This window comes from Elaeis guineensis, chromosome 4, assembly GCF_000442705.2.
Source record: "Elaeis guineensis isolate ETL-2024a chromosome 4, EG11, whole genome shotgun sequence".
In the NCBI taxonomy this organism is placed as follows: domain Eukaryota; kingdom Viridiplantae; phylum Streptophyta; class Magnoliopsida; order Arecales; family Arecaceae; genus Elaeis; species Elaeis guineensis.
The window spans coordinates 59072642-59092675 of NC_025996.2; the positions used below are offsets into that span (position 1 = coordinate 59072642).

Below are 20034 nucleotides of genomic sequence, written 5' to 3' on the forward strand. Positions count from 1 at the left end.
TACCCAAGTGGCAGTTAATCCAATATTTTTATGATGGGCTATCTGAAAGACATCGATAAATGGTCGATGCATCATGCGGTGGGACATTCATGCTGAAAAGTGAGGATGAGGCATGGCAACTGTTTGAAATTTTAAGTGAAAATTTATTACATCATATGTCTGCCTCTATTAGAGATAAACCCATGTTAAACCCAAAGAAAGGTGGAATATATGAAGTAGGAAATGCTATAGATATCCATCAAAAGGTAGATGAACTGTCCCAAAAATTAGATCGTCTTCTAAATACTGGACAATCCCCGATTCCACCTAACCCAATCCAAGAAGTTTGTGCATTGCGTGCAAGTCCGAACTATTTTGTTAGTGAATGCCAGCCGCACCTCAATTTCTTGAGTTTGTGCATGAGCAGGTTCAGCAAGCTCAAGTCCAACAAGCTCGCAGATCAGGAAACGATCCTTATTCGAACACTTATAACCCCAGCTGGAGAAACCATCCAAATTTTTCCTGGAGACCACAACCAGTGGTTGGCCCTGCCGCACCTCGACCTCAATATCAGGACCCAACATATAAGCATGGACCATACCATCAATTTCAAAATGTTCCTCAACCGTCTACTACTGGTCACAGCTCAGCTTTTGAGGAAAAAATTCTGAAAGCACTAGAATGATTAGAAGTCAACACTCAAACCCTTAACTCCCACACACAATCCATTGCTAAGCTAGAGACCCAAATAGGTCAACTAGCGACTGCATTCAGTAGGAGGGAAGGAGGAAAATTACCTAGCCAACCCGAGAGCAACCTAAGAGGGCAATTTGTGATTAAGAACTCTAATATCCTAGAAGTTTTTTTCTGAACATGCCAAATCAATCATGACTCTGAGAAGTGGGAAGGTCATTGAACACATTAGTAAAGCCAATGAGACCAACCCTAAACCTCTAACCGAAGCCAAATCATCCAAGAACAAGGAGGACCTAAAAATAGAGAAGGAACCAACTGCACCGAAATCATCTTACTTGCCTAAAGCCCCATTTTTGGATGCCCTAAAAGTCCCTATTCCTACAGATAAGAAGGGAGGAAAACTTGATGAGATGTTAGAATTATTTAAGCAAGTCCAAATTAATCTTCCCCTTCTAGACGCAATCAAACAGGTCCCTGCTTATGCCAAATTTTTGAAGGATTTGTGCACCCAAAAACGTAAATCTAGATCACAAATCCCAAAGAAAGTATGCCTCACTGAACAGGCTAGTTCTGTCTTCCAGCATACCACTCCTCCAAAGCTTAAGGACCCAGGAGCCCCCATCATTTCCTGTGTTATAGGAGATTATCACATTGAAAAAGCTCTTCTGGATTTAGGGACAAGTGTAAATCTTTTATCTAGTTCAGTGTATGAACTTTTTGGATTCGAAGAACTGAAACCCACATCAGTCACACTGCAACTAGCCGACAGATCAATTAAGGAACCACGTGGAATGCTTGAGGATGTCTTGGTCAAGGTAGATGAATTTTACTTTCCAGTTGATTTTCTGGTTCTCGACATGGAACTAAGTGGCAACCCCAGATAAATTTTCATTATCTTAGGACGACCCTTCCTAGCTATGGCAAATGCATGCATTAATTGTAGGACAGGAGTCATGGACATATCATTTGGGAATAAGAAACTAAGACTGAATGTGTTTGGTACTTCCCAAGGACCATCCATGGATAGTTGCTTCGAAGTAGATACACTAGAAGATATTATAGAAGATGCAACACCCATAATTCTAGCACCAGACCCCTTAGATACTTGCTTGGCTCACTTTGGAGTGTATAACTTTGAGGAATATTTGAAAGAAGTTAACATCTTGTTGGATACACCACACGATAAAATCACTCCTCCATGGACAATCAAGTATGAGCCATTGCCCACATTAGCCAGTATACCAATAGTCCCATCTTTAGAATCACCACCTACGTTAGAATTGAAACCCCTTCCTGCTACACTCAAGTATGTATTTCTAAGACTCAATGACACCCTCCCGGCAATCATTGCATCAGACTTGATCCCTAATCAGGAAGCACAATTGGTTGGTATTCTGAAGGAACACAAAGAGGCTATCGGTTGGTCCATTGCCGATTTAAAAGGAATTGACCCCTCCATTTGCATGCACCATATTCATTTTGAGGAACATGCCAAACCCCATCGAGATATGCAGAGGAGATTGAACCCAAACATGCGTGAAGTAGTAAAGAAAGAGGTGGTAAAGTGGTTAGATGCTGAAATCATCTACCCCATATCCGATAGTAAATAGGTCAGTCCCACTCAAATAGTACCTAAGAAATCTGGTATTACTGTGGTTGAGAATGAAGAAGGTGAACTGCTTCCCACTCGCATATCATCTGGATGGTGAGTATGCATAGATTATAGAAAACTGAATGCCGTTACTAGGAAGGACCATTTTCCATTGCCCTTCATCGACCAAATCCTAGAACGGTTAGCAGGACAAAGTTTCTACTATTTTCTTGATGGTTATTAGGGTACAATCAAGTACCTGTATTTCCAGATGATCAAGAAAAGACTACCTTCACCTGCCCCTATGGCACCTTCACTTTTCGGCGTATGCCATTCAGACTTTGCAATGCACCCGCTACATTTCAACGGTGCATACTGGCCATTTTTTCGGATATGATGGATAAATGTCTTGAAGTTTTTATGGATGATTTTTCTGTATTTGGAACCACCTTTGAGGATTGTCTCCATAATCTTTCCAAAGTTCTTAAACGGTGTATGGAGACAAATCTTATCCTAAGTTCGGAAAAGAGTCATTTCATGGTGCGAAAAGGAATTGTATTAGGATATATTATTTCTGAAAGAGGGATCGAGGTAGATAAAGCCAAAGTTGAGGTCATTTCAAAACTACCATCCCCTACTTTGGTCCGACAAATACGATCCTTTTTAGGTCATGCCGGATTTTATAGACACTTCATCAAAGACTTTAGCAAGATTTTAAGATCCTTGTGCAATCTGTTGGCCAAGGATACACCATTTGTCTTTGACGAAGACTGTTTGAAAGCGTTCAACACATTACGAACAGCCCTGACAACAGCACCCATAATAAAACCCCCTGGTCCATTCCATTTGAGATTATGTGTGATGCCTCTGACTTTGCAATAGGTGCCGTCTTAGGCCAAAAAATCAATAAGGAGCCACATGTGATCTATTATGCTAGCAAGACTCTTTCCGATGCTCAATTAAACTACACCACAACAGAAAAAGAGCGACTAGCAATAGTATTCGCTCTTGAAAAATTTCGTTCATATCTGTTAGGGTCTAAGGTTCTAGTTTACTCTGATCATGCGGCTCTGAAACATCTTCTCTCAAAGAAAGATACTAAACCGCGTTTGATCAGATAGATCCTTCTTTTACAAGAATTTGATCTAAAAATCTGAGATAAGAAGGGTTCTGAGAATGTGGTAGCTGATCACATCTCTAGGATCTTAGTTGAACACACGATAGGCATAGATGAGGTCAAAGAGAAATTTTCTGACGAACAACTTTTCGCAATCTCCTCTAGCCGTCCTCCATGGTTTGCCCATATTGTCAATTACTTATCAATAGGATAAGTACCTTCTCACTGGATAAAACAAGAAAAGGATCGATTTTTCTTGCAAATTAAACATTATTTCTGAGAAGAACCTGAATTATTCAAATACTGTCCTGATCAAGTTATTCGCCGTTATGTCCCCGAGAGTGAATTTCAAAGCATTCTCACTTTTTGCCATTCTTCGGCATGTGGGGGACATTTCAGTGGAAGGAAAACTGCAGCAAAGGTGTTGCGGAGTGGATTTTATTGGCCGACACTATTCAAGGATGCACATGAATTTGGTTGAAGTTATCTGCGATGTCAACAAACAAAAAATTTATCCAAGAAGGATATGATGCCGCTGACCTCCATTTTAGTAGTAGAAATCTTCGATGTTTGGGGGATTGATTTCATGGGACCATTTCCAGCCTCATTTGGATTCGAATATATTCTGGTGGCATTGATTACGTATCAAAATGGGTGGAAGCAATAGCTACACGGACTAATGATAATAAAATTGTAACTAGTTTTATCCAACGAAACATCATTAGTCGATTTGGCTTCCCAAGGGTGATCATTAGTGATGGGGGGACTCATTTTACGAATAAACATTTTGAAGCACTTATGAAAAAATATAATATTTCACACAAAGTGGCCACACCATATACCCCCAAACTAATGGTCAGGTAGAGGTGTCAAATAGGAAGATTAAACATATCCTAGAAAAGACGGTTAGGCCCGATAGAAAGGATTAGTCTCTTCGCTTAGACGATGTATTATGGGCTTACCGAACTACTTTTAAAACACCCATAGGAATGTCTCCTTATTGATTGTATTCGAAAAAGCTTGTCATCTATCGGTGGAATTGGAACATCATGCATTTTGGGCCATACGGTAATTTAACTTTGATATGAAAAATGCAGGTTCCAATAAGAAACTTCAATTAAATGAACTTGAAGAGCTACGCAATGAAGCGTATGAGAGTGCCAGAATTTATAAGGCTCGAACTAAAGCATACCACGATAAATTATTGCACGAAAAATGTTCGAGCCCAATCAAAAAGTTTGGCTCTTCAATTCTAGGTTGCGTCTGTTTCCTGGAAAATTTCGTTCACGTTGGGACGGACCTTTCATTGTAACTCAGGTATTTTCTCATGGAGCTATAGAACTCAAAAATTCTAAACAGGAGAACACCTTTAAAGTGAACGGTCAGTGATTGAAACCTTACATTGATGGAATTAGTGATGGAGAATTAATTGAATCTGTTGATTTAGTGGATCCAATACTACCATAATACTCAATTCAGTCTGACTGAAGACGTAAAACTTAGCACTTGTTGGGAGGCAATCTAACGATTTCATATTTTTTTACTTTACCGTAGCTGCAGAAATTTAGAACAAGAGCCTATTAATCAATGAAAGCTATCTTCAACTTCCGAAGCAAAATTATCCCAGGTGCACTCTCTCCTTTTATTTTCTTTGCTTTCCTACTCCATGAGGACAATGTAGATTAAGTTGGGGGGGAAGGAAATGAAAATTAATCAAATCCTCGAGTATGGTCAGAAATAATTAGTTTTGTGTATCCAAATTTTATTTTGATTAAAAGTCAATTAGGCATCCTAATAAATGAATGATTAACGGTCAAGATAATTTTAGAAATACTGAGGAATAAATTATTAAGAAAACTCAATGAATGGTAGGATTTAGACTAGACCAAATTTTAGGAGTGATTCTACAACCCTCTTCTTACTGATCTCCATAAAGAATCTGCTTCATGAGAGATTGGGTGGAAAGGTCGAGGTATGCAAAAATTCTTCTTAAAATATATTTTTTATTTAAAAAAAAAATATTGGTTTCCTACTGAGTAACCGGGCCCTTTCGCCTAAGTAAGCATTGTGGTTCACGTAAAAAGGTGGGCAATGTTAAAAAAAAAAAAAAGATAATAAGGGGACTAAATTATAAGAAGATAATAAACCTCTCTCACATTAAGTTAGAGGATTTAAAGAGTAAAGTAGGGAGTTGGTGAAAGAAAAGCTCTTGAAATTTCTTTAGTTAATACTCAGCCACTAATTGGGTCAAATTGATAATCCAATGAAATATCTCTTTAATGGTCTGACCAGGTATCATTTATCTTTTGGAATGCCTAACTAACTTTTTATTCAAGACTGAGTCGGTACACAATGCTGATATATCTATTTTACTCGAGGACGAGCAAAATTCAAGTTGGGAGTGTGATAAACACTTAATTTAAGTCATTTAAAGTAGAAAATTATATTTAATTTATTTTATTTATTAAAAATTTGATATTTTTTTTTATGTTTTACAGAAAAGGTACTCGTCGATACAAAGAGTCTGATTCATAGATCAAAAAGACTCAAGTTTGAAGAAAATTAGACTTAAAATAAAATTAAAATAAAAGAAAGATGCATACGGTATTATAGAAAATGAAGATACTATGCAAGGAATCCAAAAAGGATATAGATGTCATTGTGAAGAAACAAAAGTTTCTTTTTGGAAGTGGAATAAAAAAGGCAGTGTTCACACTGTTCCTGGGCGCGCGCGTGAGCGCATGGGCGCGCGGGTGAGTGCGGACACGGGGCGAACGTGGGGCGGACGCGGTGTGGGCGTGCAGGCGCGGATGCGAGCGCGGGTGCATGGGTGCGGGCGCGCGGCGAGCGGGCGCGCGGCAGGCGGGTTCACAGGGAGTTTTTAATGGTGGACAACAGATGCTTATTAAAGGAAAAAAAATAATATTTAAAAATATTTTGAGAGGAAAGATTTATATTTTCTTTATTTATTTGTGATCTTTACATCTCATCCATCCATCTTTTAGTCTTTAGCATTTTTTTAGTCCCACATCGAAAATTATGTAAAACTCCTCCTTCCTAACACCTATAAAAAGACTTTTGTACTCCCATTGGAGGGGGAGTCCAGAAATTCTTCTAGAGCCTTGTATAGAGAAATAGAAAGGGACTACTTCATGAACAGCTAGGCTAGCAGTCTCGAGAGTGGAGAAGAAATTTTGTAACGACACAGAGATGGTTTATTATTCTAAACTTTCATGTATTTCTTTATATGCAATAAAGATTATGCTTTTTATTTAAATCGTCATGAGTTCTTTATTTGCTCTCCTTCATATGCTTTTATTTATGCTTTCCTGTTAGATTAATATTAGGAACAACTTTTACTTTCTGGAGATGCACCGTGATCTACGGGTATGGGGCGTGCCGAGGAAAGAAGAGTTGTTTACCTAGTACTTTTGGAGATGCGCCGTGATCTACGGGTACAGAGCGTACCAAGGAAAGACAGGTATTTTTCTTAAGATTAATCACATCTATTTAATTAAAAAAAAAGAGATACAACTCTGCTAGTGCAAAGTAATTCAAAACTCCCGAGCTCTTTATTTTTAATTACATCAATTTTAAGATAATTTATTTTCTAAATCAAAAATAATGCTTCTTTCTTTTATTTTGCAATCTCAACTTAGTCCAAGGTCCCTGAGGATACGATCTCGACTCATCCTACCTTCGTAGTGAGTATAGTTTTTTTTGGTGCTATCAACGACTACGCATCAAATTTTGGCGCCGTTGCCGGGGACCTTGGCATGGTTGAAAAAAAAAAAAGCCACTGACATTTCATAACACTTAACTAAAATAACGTAACCCCAAATATAAAAATTTCTAACTTGATTGGACATCTTGTTTCTTTGCATCTCATCTCCATAATAATTTTAAGGGTGCAACCCATTAACTAAGATAAGGTGGAGATTTGATCACCCTTCCTTGGCCCACAAATCACTCCCTTGCATTTGCATAACCTAGACCTTAATCTAAAATCAACTAGATGTCAGCCCTAGGAATTTCGAGCTCAATAGGATAAGAAAGCTCTAGAGTTGAACCGAGTGCGGATTGGTTAATTACTCAGTGTCTAAGGCAAGTGGTTAAAGAAAGTGGTTTTCAATTGGTTCCGTTGACTGACCTGGCCAACACAGTTGGTGTCTAAAAAAAGCAACGAGCAAGGAACCTCCCACATCTTACGCTTACCTGGCCGAGTCAGTTAGTCAGTCTTGAGCTTGGAGTGCTCAAAGACGGTCTTGGAAGTTAGGAGCTGTCTAGATCTAAGTTAACCTTAGGATAGAGAGTCTATGCTTGTTTAAGTGATTGCAATTAACATCTAAACATTAACTAATTTCTCTCTTTTCATAGATTTAAGATTCTTAGGTTCTTCTCTTTAGATTTTCTTCATTCTTTTCTCACTTTATTATAAAAATATATATTATAAAAAGAAAAATTTTCTGTGTTTGCTCTACAGTATAATTGTAAGGTGTATGCTTGGCCGTAGATCGTTATGACCAGAAATCTAACCTTTTGATCCAAAAATAGAAAGAACTTTTAGAGCCAACAGACGTAAAAATATGGACCGAAATCAGGAGAATGATCCACCCAAGCATTTGAAGGAGTACTTTACTCCTTCCACATATACCTACTCTCCTTGTATTCAAGTACCCCCTGTGGAGGCCACTCAATATGAAATTAAGTCCAGTATAATCCAAATGTTACCTTCATTTTATGGACATAGTAATGAGGACCCTTATAAACATCTTGAAGAATTTCTTGAGATATGCTCAACTGTCAAAATTCACAACTTCTCCGATGATGCTCTTAGGTTAAAATTATTCCTTTCTCACTTAAGGACAAAGCCAAATACTGGCTACATACTTTGGATTCCATGACTATATCAACCTGGGACCAGCTGCAAGGAGAGTTTCTCAAAAAATATTTTTCCATAGGAAAAACTAATCAAATAAGGAAAGCCATAACTAGTTTTTCCCAATTAGATGGAGAAATATTTCATGAAACATGGGAGAGATTAAAGGACCTTATTAAAAAATTTCCCCACCATGCTGTACCCAAATGGCGGTTAATCCAATATTTTTATGATGGGCTATCTGAAAGACATCGACAAATGGTCGATGCATCATGCTGTGAGACATTCATGCTGAAAAGTGAGGATGAGGCATGGTAACTGTTTGAAATTTTAAGTGAAAATGCATTACATCATATGTCTGCCTCTATTAGAGATAAACCCATATTAAACCCAAAGAAAGGTGGAATATATGAAGTAGGAAATGCCATAGATATCCATCAAAAGGTAGATGAACTGTCCCAAAAATTAGATCGTCTTCTAAATACTGGACAATCCCTGATTTCACCTAACCCAATCCAAGAAGTTTATGCATTGTGTGCAAGTCCGAACTATTTTGTTAGCGAATGCCCAGCCGCACCTCAATTTTATGAGTTTGTGCACGAGTAGGTTCAGCAAGCTCAAGTCCAACAAGCTCGCAGACCAGGAAACGATCCTTGTTCGAACACTTATAACCCCGGCTGGAGAAACCATCCAAATTTTTTCTGGAGACCACAACCAGTGGTTGGCCCTGTCGCAACTCGACCTCAATATCAGGACCCAACATATAAGCATGGACCATACCATCAATTTCAAAATGTTCCTCAACCGTCTACTACTGGTCACAGCTCAATTTTTGAGGAAAAAGTTCTGAAAGCACTAGAATGATTAGAAGTCAACACTCAAACTCTTAACTCCCACACACAATCCATTGCTAAGCTAGAGAACCCAAATAGGTCAACTAGCGACTGCATTCAGTAGGAGGGAAGGAGAAAAATTATCTAGCCAACCCGAGAGCAACCCAAGAGGGCAATTTGTGATTGAGAGCTCTAATACCCCAGAAGTTTTTTCTGAACATGCCAAATCAATCATGACTCTGAGAAGTGGGAAGGTCATTGAACACACTAGTAAAGCCAATGAGATCAATCCTAAACCTCTAACCGAAGCCAAATCACCCAAGAACAAGGAGGACCTAAAAATAGAGAAGGAACCAACTACACCGGAATCATCTTACTTGCCTAAAGCCTCATTTTTGGATGCCCTAAAAGCCCTTATTCCTGCAGATAAGAAGGGAGGAAAACTTGATGAGATGTTAGAATTATTTAAGCAAGTCCAAATTAATCTTTTCCTTCGAGATGCAATCAAACAGGTCCCTGCTTATGCCAAATTTTTGAAGGATTTGTGCACCCAAAAATGTAAATCTAGATCACAAATTCCAAAAAAAGTACATCTCACTGAACAGGCTAGTTCTGTCTTCCAGCATGCCACTTCTTCAAAGCTTAAGGACCCAAGAGCCCCCATCATTTTCTGTGTTATAGGAGATTATCACATTGAAAAAGCTCTTCTGGATTTAGGGGCAAGTGTGAATCTTTTACCTTGTTCGGTGTATGAACTTTTTGGATTCGGAGAACTGAAACCCACATCAGTCACACTGCAACTAGCTGATAGATCAATTAAGGAACCACGTGGAATGCTTGAGGATGTCTTGGTCAAGGTAGATAAATTTTACTTTTCAGTTGATTTTCTGGTTCTCGACATGGAACTAAGTGGCAACCCCAGACAAATTCCCATTATCTTAGGACGACCCTTCCTAGCTCCGACAAATGCATGCATTAATTGTAGGACAGGAGTCATGGACGTATCATTTGAAAATAAGAAACTAAGACTGAATATGTTTGGTGCTTCCCAAGGACCATCCATGGATAGTTGCTTCGAAGTAGATACACTAGAAGATATTATAGAAGATGCAACACCCACAATTCTAGCACCAGACCCCTTGATACTTGCTTGGCTCACTTTGGAGTGTATGACTTTGAGGAATATATGAAAGAAGTTAACATCTTGTTGGATACACCACATGATAAAACCACTCCTCCATGGACAATCAAGTATGAGCCATGCCCACATTAGCCAGTACACCAATAGTCCTATCTTTAGAATCACCACCTACGTTAATGTTTAGATGTTAATTGCAATCAACTTAAACAAGCATAGACTCTCTATCCTAAGGTTAACTTAGATCTGACAGCTCCTAACTTTCAAGACCGCCTTTGAACACTCCAAGCTCAAGACTGACTAACTGACTCGGCCAGGTAAGCGTAAGATGTGGAAGGTTCCCTGCTCGTTGCTTTCCTTAGACACCAACTGCGTTGGCCAGGTCAGTCAACGGAACCAATTGAAAACCATTTTCTTTAACCACTTGCCTTAGACATCGAGCAATTAACCAATCCGCACTCGGTTCAACTCTGGAGCTTTCTTATCCTATTGAGCTCGAAATTCTTAGGGCTTACGTCTAGTTGATTTTGATGTATTTTTATTTTTGATAAAGTATTATCGATTCATGATCAAATCTTGGATATGAAATTTCATGGTTTATAGACTTGTGTGACAAGTTTAATTTAGATCCTATGATCTATTTTTTAATGAAATTGAAATTCAGTGCATGAGATGCGCAGGGGCCTTGGAATGCTGCATATGGATGTACATTGCCAAGGATTAAGGTTTTTACATTTGATGCATTTACTTAAGATCCAAGGACCGACCACCATATTATCAGGGACTCATCATTGTGGGTCGACCATCTTGGTTGTTGCCCGAGGCATGCGTGGGGTCAAAAAATTTTGATCATGAAAAGGATGCATCAGATATCAATTAGGATTTTTGTACCGATAGATTGGTTTAACTATAATTCATTATTCTAATGTGATTAGAATTAATATTTATATATTAAACCAAAATTATTGTTCTAATTTGATTAGAAGCTAAGTTTAATTTTGGTTAATCAAATTTTGTCATTTACCTAATTAAATTACGGTTTGAGTTATAGGTGACCGAATCTGAGTTAACCTAATTGAATTAGGTTTAACTTAAGAATTGGTCAACCTAACTCATATAGATGATAAATGATTGACCTAATATCGAACTTTGGGTCAAGTGTTAAATTCGAATCGAAAACCCAAAGATGGCTCCTATGCCTATATTTTTGAACATCATAATCGACACGTGTTTGAATGATATCACAATTGAAATAACATGAGTTGTTTGTTATAATATTTTATAATTATTATGAAATATTATGTTGATTTGTTATAGACTATGAAACATCCATGTGATGGATATATGTATGAATGCTTATATGCTAGTTGATTATATTAATGCATCTGCAAGAGTTGCAATAGGGGCTGAGCATTCTTGATGCATTATATTATTAGCTGAACCTCTCTTTTCTATATTCACAACTGTTGATTGAGATTTTTATATAATAATATAAAATTATAAAAAATAAATTATTTGAAAATAGATTAAAATTATTTTATTTTATTTTCAAATAAAAGATCAAGCATTCATGGTTGTCTTCATGGTGATGAAGATTGGACTACCAGACTTTTGGAGAGCTGAGGCACATTAAGATTGACCATGAGATGGTTCAATCTATGATGCACCTGGAATTAGACCCAAAGATCATCCTGTGATTCGGATAATTTTTTCAAAAGTCCATAACTATTTATTTTTCTTGATATGCTCATATATGCTGGTAGTTAAAAAAAATTAGAATTTAAATTACATATGATGCATGATTAAATATTTAAGATGTGCTTGAGACCTAAGTCCCTCAGTTAAATTATATTAAGTCTTAATGGCGAAGTGTTAAGAACACTATCCATGCCTTCCTTCATGCTAAGTCACTATTATGTCAAGAATCATAGTAGGCTTGTTGTGCTATCCATAAGGCTTACCGTGGAGACTGGCTTAATACTGTCTTGGTGCATTATGAAGCTAATTGCATTTAACTCATACTAACTCAATAGAGTATATCAAGAATTGTAGTGAGTTTGTTGTACTATCCACAAGGCTTGCTATAGTGATTGGTATAATGTTGACCTAGTGATGCTTATGGCATATTCTGGTAGTGCTGTCTTGTTGTGCTATGTACAAAGATAGTATTATTCAAGTATGACCATATAGGATTGAAGAGTATGACTTAAATAAAATACTATAGTTTGTTGTGCTATCCACAAGGCTATAAGTATTTTAGAGGCAAAAATTATATTAAGAATTGCATGAGATGCAATTAGTAAAGAGTTACTTACCTTTGAACTCATAGGAGCTTGTTGTGCTATCCACAAGACTTTTTATGAAGAATTGGGATCTCAACCCCACTAAAGAACTTCATGATAAGATTCTTCAATTTCATACTTGAGGGCTATAAAATTCGTTAAAATAGTGGAAGACACAATTAGATAAAAATCCTCATCTAACTTGTGCATGTCATCATGAGTAGTCCTGTTTATATTCTTATATATACATTTGTATCTTTACATTCACTACTTAGGATATCTCTAAAATTGACCGAATGTCATGGAGTGGTTGAGGAATAGAAGGTGAAGAATGTCTTCACTATAGGATATCTAATATCATTACAGCTTTGATGAGCAATAAATTACAAGAATTATCTTGTAAGTATGAAGCAATAGCAGGATGCAAAAGTTACATCAGCTAATAGTTTGTATATGATATAAATTAATAATTTATTGAGTATTTCAGCTTTAAAATTTTAGGTATGTGATACCTTATATAGGTTCAATTTATGTATAGTGTTTGCTGAACCTATAAAGCTGAAGTAAGATGACTACTTACTTTTGGCACTAATAGATAGTCTATTGATGCTAAAGATGTAGAAACCTAATTATTTAGAGACTAATAGACCATTGATATGAGCCTAAATTAATGTTAAGAGTAAAAGTTACTCTGCATTTGGTAAACGTTGTGGCTATGGTTTTATTATAATAGTCTTATGTTTCTATCACTCGATGATGATGTTCTTCATATTTATGAGAATAAGAAACAAATATGTGATGGTCATATATCTTAGGGCAAATAAGGTATTAGGTCATGAACATATGGATGTTCGAAGACTAATAATATCTCGATCCAGAGATTACACTTCATATGTGATACGATGTATTTTCTAAAATGCTTCACAAATATTATTGTATCTTTCTGAGAAATATCCTAAAAATTGCTGTATGAATTAGACACTATCAAAATCTGTTACGAGCACTCCATATGAGATATAGAAAAGATAAAAGACAGGTTACCTAACTTATGTGAAAAGAGTTGATGTACATAAGTTTGTCCTAGAATAGGTTTTTATTAATTTATAGGTTATCCTAAAACAATAGTATGAGATACTATTTCTACCATCCTACTTAACAAAAGATGTTTTGTTAGTAGGTATGCTACCTTTTAGGAAAAAAAAAATTTTAAGAAGAGACAGTAGGAGGATAATTGAACTTGAAAAGTTCAAGACCTATAAACTATCCTATCTTAACCTGTGGAGTGTCCACAAGTTAATCCTCAACCAGATATGCCCAATGATGAGGCACGATCATGATACACACCTCCTCACCGAAAGATCAATCCGAGTGAGTAATGTACCACTCAAAATATGGGTTTGTCATTATGAATGGCAATACACCATACATCATTGTGAATGATGTTTTACTTGACCCATTCAGAGAATGTTATGAGTAGAGACTCTAACAGTTGGTCTGAAATCTTGACATCCGAAATCGACTCCCTGTACATCAACCAAGTTTGGACTATGGTTGAAGCACCTATGGGTATGACCCAACAGGTTGCTGTCAGGGACACCTATTCGGATTTTTGTTATTGCCATACACCATCTAGAGAAGTTGTCTCTAGTGGGAGGGCTAATGCTTTTATGAATTCAGATAGTTTATGAAGAGTGGATACTTCTATTTTTGATGGAACAGTCAAAATATTTGACTTTATCAAATATAGATGAACCATATGTGTGTGCAAGAAAATAAATGAGAGTTTCACTAACTTCTTGGTTATGTATGTGGGAGACATACAGTATATTGGGATGATGAGCCCGATATTACACTCAGTCAATGGCTTATTTATCACAGAAGTTTTTATGGAATAGACTTGGGTTAAGCATCCAATATACTTGGCATCTATAGGAATAAATGTTAATGGATGTAGAGTTTGTTTCAGTCTAGGTACATAGAATTTAATGTTAAAAGGGTTCAACATGAATGGGTGTAAAGGTGTTTACTTATCCATACATTCAATGTACCAAGCCTGATATGAATTATGCCTTGTGTATAATCATTGATTTTGGACTGATCCATGATATGATCTTTTGAAAACTGTGAAAAGTATTTTCAAAATACTTAAGAAGTACTAGAGGAGCAGTGAATTGAAAAAATTTCAAACAGCATACTGTATTTGTTTCAGTTAAATGTTATTAGTAAAGATTGCTTAGGAAAGGTGCCTGATGAAGAGTTCATCATTAAGTTGGGTCTGGTCTCACCGAGTACCCATGCACATATTAGGCACTTTCACCTCATTCATGATATGATCATAAAATGAGCTAATATTAAATAACAGTATAACAGGACTAGTTCACTAAGCCATACACAGCAGCAGTATAATCGCCATCCTGATTGCACGGGCATCAGGTATAGGGGTGATTGGCTTTAGTGCAAATAAAAAATTGAAAGAATTATGCCCTACAAGCCAATCGCATGGGATGCGATGGGATATTTCTTCATTATCTTTCTGCTCATTTGTATGATATTAGTTATTTTATTTATATGAAGTATTATATTTTATCATTTATTGTATCATTTTTATATGATTATGATAAACTTCATAGATTAGGGCAATGATTTTAGAGCCATGATGAGATCATGCCAGTGAGATCTAAAATCTTGATAGCCCCAATCTAAAATATTTTCAGTCGTTGGATCATCGAGTCAGAGATCAATGACTCCAGTAAGACTAGTACATCCTCTGTATGCTCAACGGAGAGGGTGGTTGATCTCATAATCACTTGTGTAGTGATACTAATACAAGGATGTAGGTACTCATTAGAGAATGAGTTCACTGAACTAACCTACAAAAGAATATCTGATAGAGCCTTACAGTATGTTAGCAGATAGTTCTTCAGTGAGAGTGGTGCATGCGATCATTTGACCTGAGATCATCATGGTACCTTGTGTGCATGAACCCTTACTTTGGTTTATTCCCTAGCACACCACTTTAAGATGTGTGTGGGATATTCTGGGTATGGCAAAGTGTACATGAAGGTTGTGAGTGGTCAATAAGAAATCGATCACTCTTTGTAGGAGGAGAGAACATCCTATGTGATCTCATAGGATAGTGACTCTGAGAGTCTCTGACCAGAGTAGGGATGAATAGTAGAAATAGTTTCTACTGGTTCATCAATCGAGTCATCATCATCATCAGATCGAGATACATATAATTAGGTATTTGGATTTGACATATTTTCATATCCATGTGTTGCTTCAAGAATTGATTTTGATGATCACAAACCATTTGAGGGGACTACTAATGAGTTTTCTATATTTGGAGATTATTTTTATGATATTTCAAGTAGTCCAAGAGATTGAATTTGAAAAGCTTCATCAAATATGCCAAAAGTTGAAGTTTCAGTAAGTTGGTGAAGTTTTGAAGGCTTTTGAGAGTGTCCAAACTGATTTGAATTCATTTGAGAGTGTTTGGATGAGTTTTGGTAAGTTTCGAACCTTAAATGCAAGAAAAATTGGGTTAGAACATGATGGGACGATCCATCTGGGTCATCTCCTTCTGTTAGGCAACCGGCACGTAGTATTTTGGGTTATGGCATGCTGTGGGACGACCCACCTGAGAGGCCCCATATAATTGGGATGCCCCATGGGATGCCCCCCTGAGACTCTGAGATCAAAACAGAAAGTAGGACTTTCTGTCTGGCCAATTGGGATGCCCTATGGGATGCCCCAATGCCAGTGGGATGCCCCATTTCTGTGAGCACACATAACGACTAGTTTTCAGTCTATTTTTGATGTATTTAATGCACATTAAACACACTCCAACGGCTCTAAACCAACTCTAAGACATTCTCAAAGATAAATAGTAACTATAAATGCTCTATTCAAGTGAAAAATTAAAAGATTTTTGCAAGCTCAAAGATTAAATCTGAAAAAAATTATTTTCAGCTCTAAGAGAGAGATTGAAACATTTAAGCACCTCACCAACTACTCTTCAGCAGCAATCAAGTATGAAATTCATTGAGAGTATGCAGCAAAGGCTTCTACCCCTTAAGTATTGTATTTTTATTGCTTTTATTGTGTGTATTTAAGGGGTTTGTGTGCTGAAATTTATATACTCTGTATTTCTCAAATAGTTTTTGGGTGTTTAAGTTTTGGGGGGTTCCAAAACTTATTTGGATTGATCCGAACCCTGAATTGAAGTGTTGAGGGTTGGCTTGTATCTGAGAAACAAGTATTCTTGCTTGGAAGACAAGGGTCAGAGGTGTCCGACGTGGTGTAATCCATTGTTATCCATTTAATGGATTGAATTCTCAAGTAGGGACTTGGAGAGTGGATGTAGGTGCAAGGTTGGCATCGAACTACTATAAATTTTTGTATTTGTTGTGCTTGTCTCTTTTTTCTTGTTCTTTGTGCTCATTACTTGCTTACTTATTATTTATGTTTGAATTTGTTTCTATTGCAAGTTGATACACTTCACTCTTCACCTTGGCACATTGCTTAAGTAGTTCAATCTTTACAATTTCAAAAAGACCCAATTCACCCCCCCCTCCTTAGACTCCATATCTGGACAACAAGTGGTATCAGAGCTCGATGCTCTAGTTCTTGCTTAATTTAATCATCAAGAGCTAAAAATTCATGGCAGCCCAATTTGGCACATCTCTATCCGAGGAGCAATCCACAAACCGACCATCACTTTTCAATGGGTCAAACTACACCTATTGAAAAGCTCAAATGAGAATTTTCATTCAAGCACTTGACTATGACATGTGGAGTGTCATAGTAAATAGACCACATACACCCACCAAATTGATTGATGGCATGTCTATCTCTAAGTCAAAAGGTGAATGGGATGATTTTGATAAGAAAATGGCTCAACTCGATGCTAAAGCCATGAATATTTTATATTGTGCTTTAGATACTAATGAATTTAATCGCATTTCTACATGAATGTCTGTTAAAAAAATTTGGGATAGGCTAGAAGTCACACACGAAGGCACAAACCAAGTAAAAGAATCTAAAATCAATATGCTTGTACACAACTATGAATTATTTAAAATGAAACTTGAAGAATCAATAACTCAAACATTCACTCGGTTCACTGACATCATAAATAACTTAAAATATCTTGGTAAATGTTACTCTAACGATGATCTTATGAGAAAAGTGCTCAGATCATTATCAAGATCATAAGAAGCGAAAGTCACTGCAATCCAAGAGGCCAAGGACTTGAATGTTCTACCATTGGAGGAACTACTTGGATCTCTTATGACCCATGAACTGACCATGAAGTAGCACACTGAGGAGAAAACTAGAAGAAAGAGGACCATAGCCCTCAAGTCAATAGCTCAAGAAGAAGATGACTCAGAAAAATCAGACAACAGCGAAGAAGATGAGAACTTGGCCCTGATCACTAGAAAATTCAGATGGTTCATGAGAAGGAAAAGACAAGAGATCAAGAGAAGGCTACTAGCTAAGGGGGAGCCAAGAAAAGAGAAAGAAAAGGAGCAGCCCATAATTTACTATGAGTGTAAGAAGCCTGGCCACTTCAGATCAGAATGCCCTCAGTTCAAGAAAGGCCAAGAGAAGTTCAAGAAGAAAAAGGTCATGATGGCTACATGGAGTGACAGTGACAACTCTATCACTGATAAAAAAATCCAGAAAGAAGCCAACCTGTGCCTTATGGCACATGAAAATGAGGTATCATCTAAAACTCAACCTGAATTTACTTATGATGAATTATTAGATGCTTTTTATGAACTCTTAAATAATATAAAAGAATTAAAAATTAAAAATAAAAATCTAAAATCAAGAAATCATGAATTAAGGAAAAAAAAGAAACTGATAAGAAAAATGAAGAATTAGATCTAAAGAATCAATCACTAATAAAAGAAAAGGATGAACTCTCTAGTCAAAATGAAACTCTTATAAAAGAAAATCAAAAACTAAAGAAAGAGATATCAAAATTAAAATCTATAGTTGATAAATTTACTTTAAGTTCAAACAAACTTCAGATGATTATTGACTGTCAAAAGAATGTATATGATAAAGCAGGACTTAGCTATAACACTCTAAGAAAACAAAAGTCCTTCAAAAATATGTTTGTCAATGAATCCACAAGAAATTTGTCAAATATTACTTGTTTTAGATGTGGTATGGTAGGGCATAAAGCATATACATGTTCATCAAATAAATTTAATAGTAGAAAGGTTAAGAAAATATTGGTTCCAAAAGAAATCATTGTGACTAATCCCAAAAGATCCAAGTTAGCTTGGGTACCTAAGGTTAAAATTTGATCTCATGTGTACAGGTGTGTCTTGCATCCCAAGCAACAAAAAAGAAGTGATATCTTGATAGTGGATGCTCAAGACACGTGACAGGTGATGAATCATAATTCATCATATTGAAAGTCAAGAATGGAGGGATGGTCACCTTTGGAGATAATGACAAAGAAAAAATCATCGGTATCGGTAACACTGGTATCACTCTCTTCGCTTGCATTGAAAATATTTTACTTGTAGATAGTCTTAAACATAACCTGTTAAGTATTAGTCAATTGTGTGATAAAGGTTATAAAGTAGTTTTTGAATCATCTATGTGCGTTGTAACTAGTCCCACTGATGCTAGCACTAGATTCATTGGACATAGACATGGCAATGTTTACATGATTGATTTGGATAATCTCTCTTTCCAAAGCATGCAATATCTTATGGTCATGAATGCTAAAATTAATGAAACTAGTTGGCTTTGACACCGTAGGCTTGCACATATTAGTATGCACACACTTTCTAAAATTATTAAAAAAAATTTAGTTTTTGATTTATCAAAAATTAGTTTTGATGAAGACAAAATATATGATGCATGTCAATTAGGTAAACAAACGAGAGTTTCTTTTAAATCTAAAAATATTATTTCAACTTCTAAACCTCTAGAACTCTTGCATATAGATTTATTTGGTCCTATAAGGATAACTAGTCTAGGAGAAAAAAGATATGATTTTATAATCATTGATGATTTTTCATGTTTCACTTAAGTTTTATTTTTAGCTTCTAAGGATGAAGCATTTTCTGCATTCTCCAAGTTCTGCCAAAAAATTTCAAATGAAAAAGATTTATCAATTATTCTATTCAAAGTGATCATGGAACTGAATTTGAAAATAAAGACTTTGAAAAATTTTATGATGAAAAAAGCATAAATCATAATTTTTTAGCATCTAGAACATCACAACAAAATTGAATAGTTGAAAGAAAAAATAGAACATTAGAAGAAATGGCACATACCATGCTATGTGAAAGCAAGCTCCCAAAGTACTTTTAGGCAGAAGTAATTAACACAATATGTTACATTCTAAACCATGCCTTAATAAAACCAATTTTAAAGAAAACACCTTATGAACTATGAAAGGGTAGAAAGCCTAATATAGGTTATTTTTATATTTTTGGTTGCCGGTGTTTTATTTTGAATAAGGGCAAAGATAGCTTAGGTAAATTTGATG

General features: G+C 36.3%; 1 non-coding gene across 1 annotated transcript; it reads right to left on the reverse strand.

The window, feature by feature from the left end:
• Positions 1-8355: 8355 nt before the first annotated feature.
• On the reverse strand, positions 8356-8461 carry LOC140857696 (small nucleolar RNA R71). The gene has a single exon (XR_012141188.1). It is a non-coding gene; the product is annotated as a small nucleolar RNA R71 (small nucleolar RNA).
• Positions 8462-20034: the final 11573 nt, after the last annotated feature.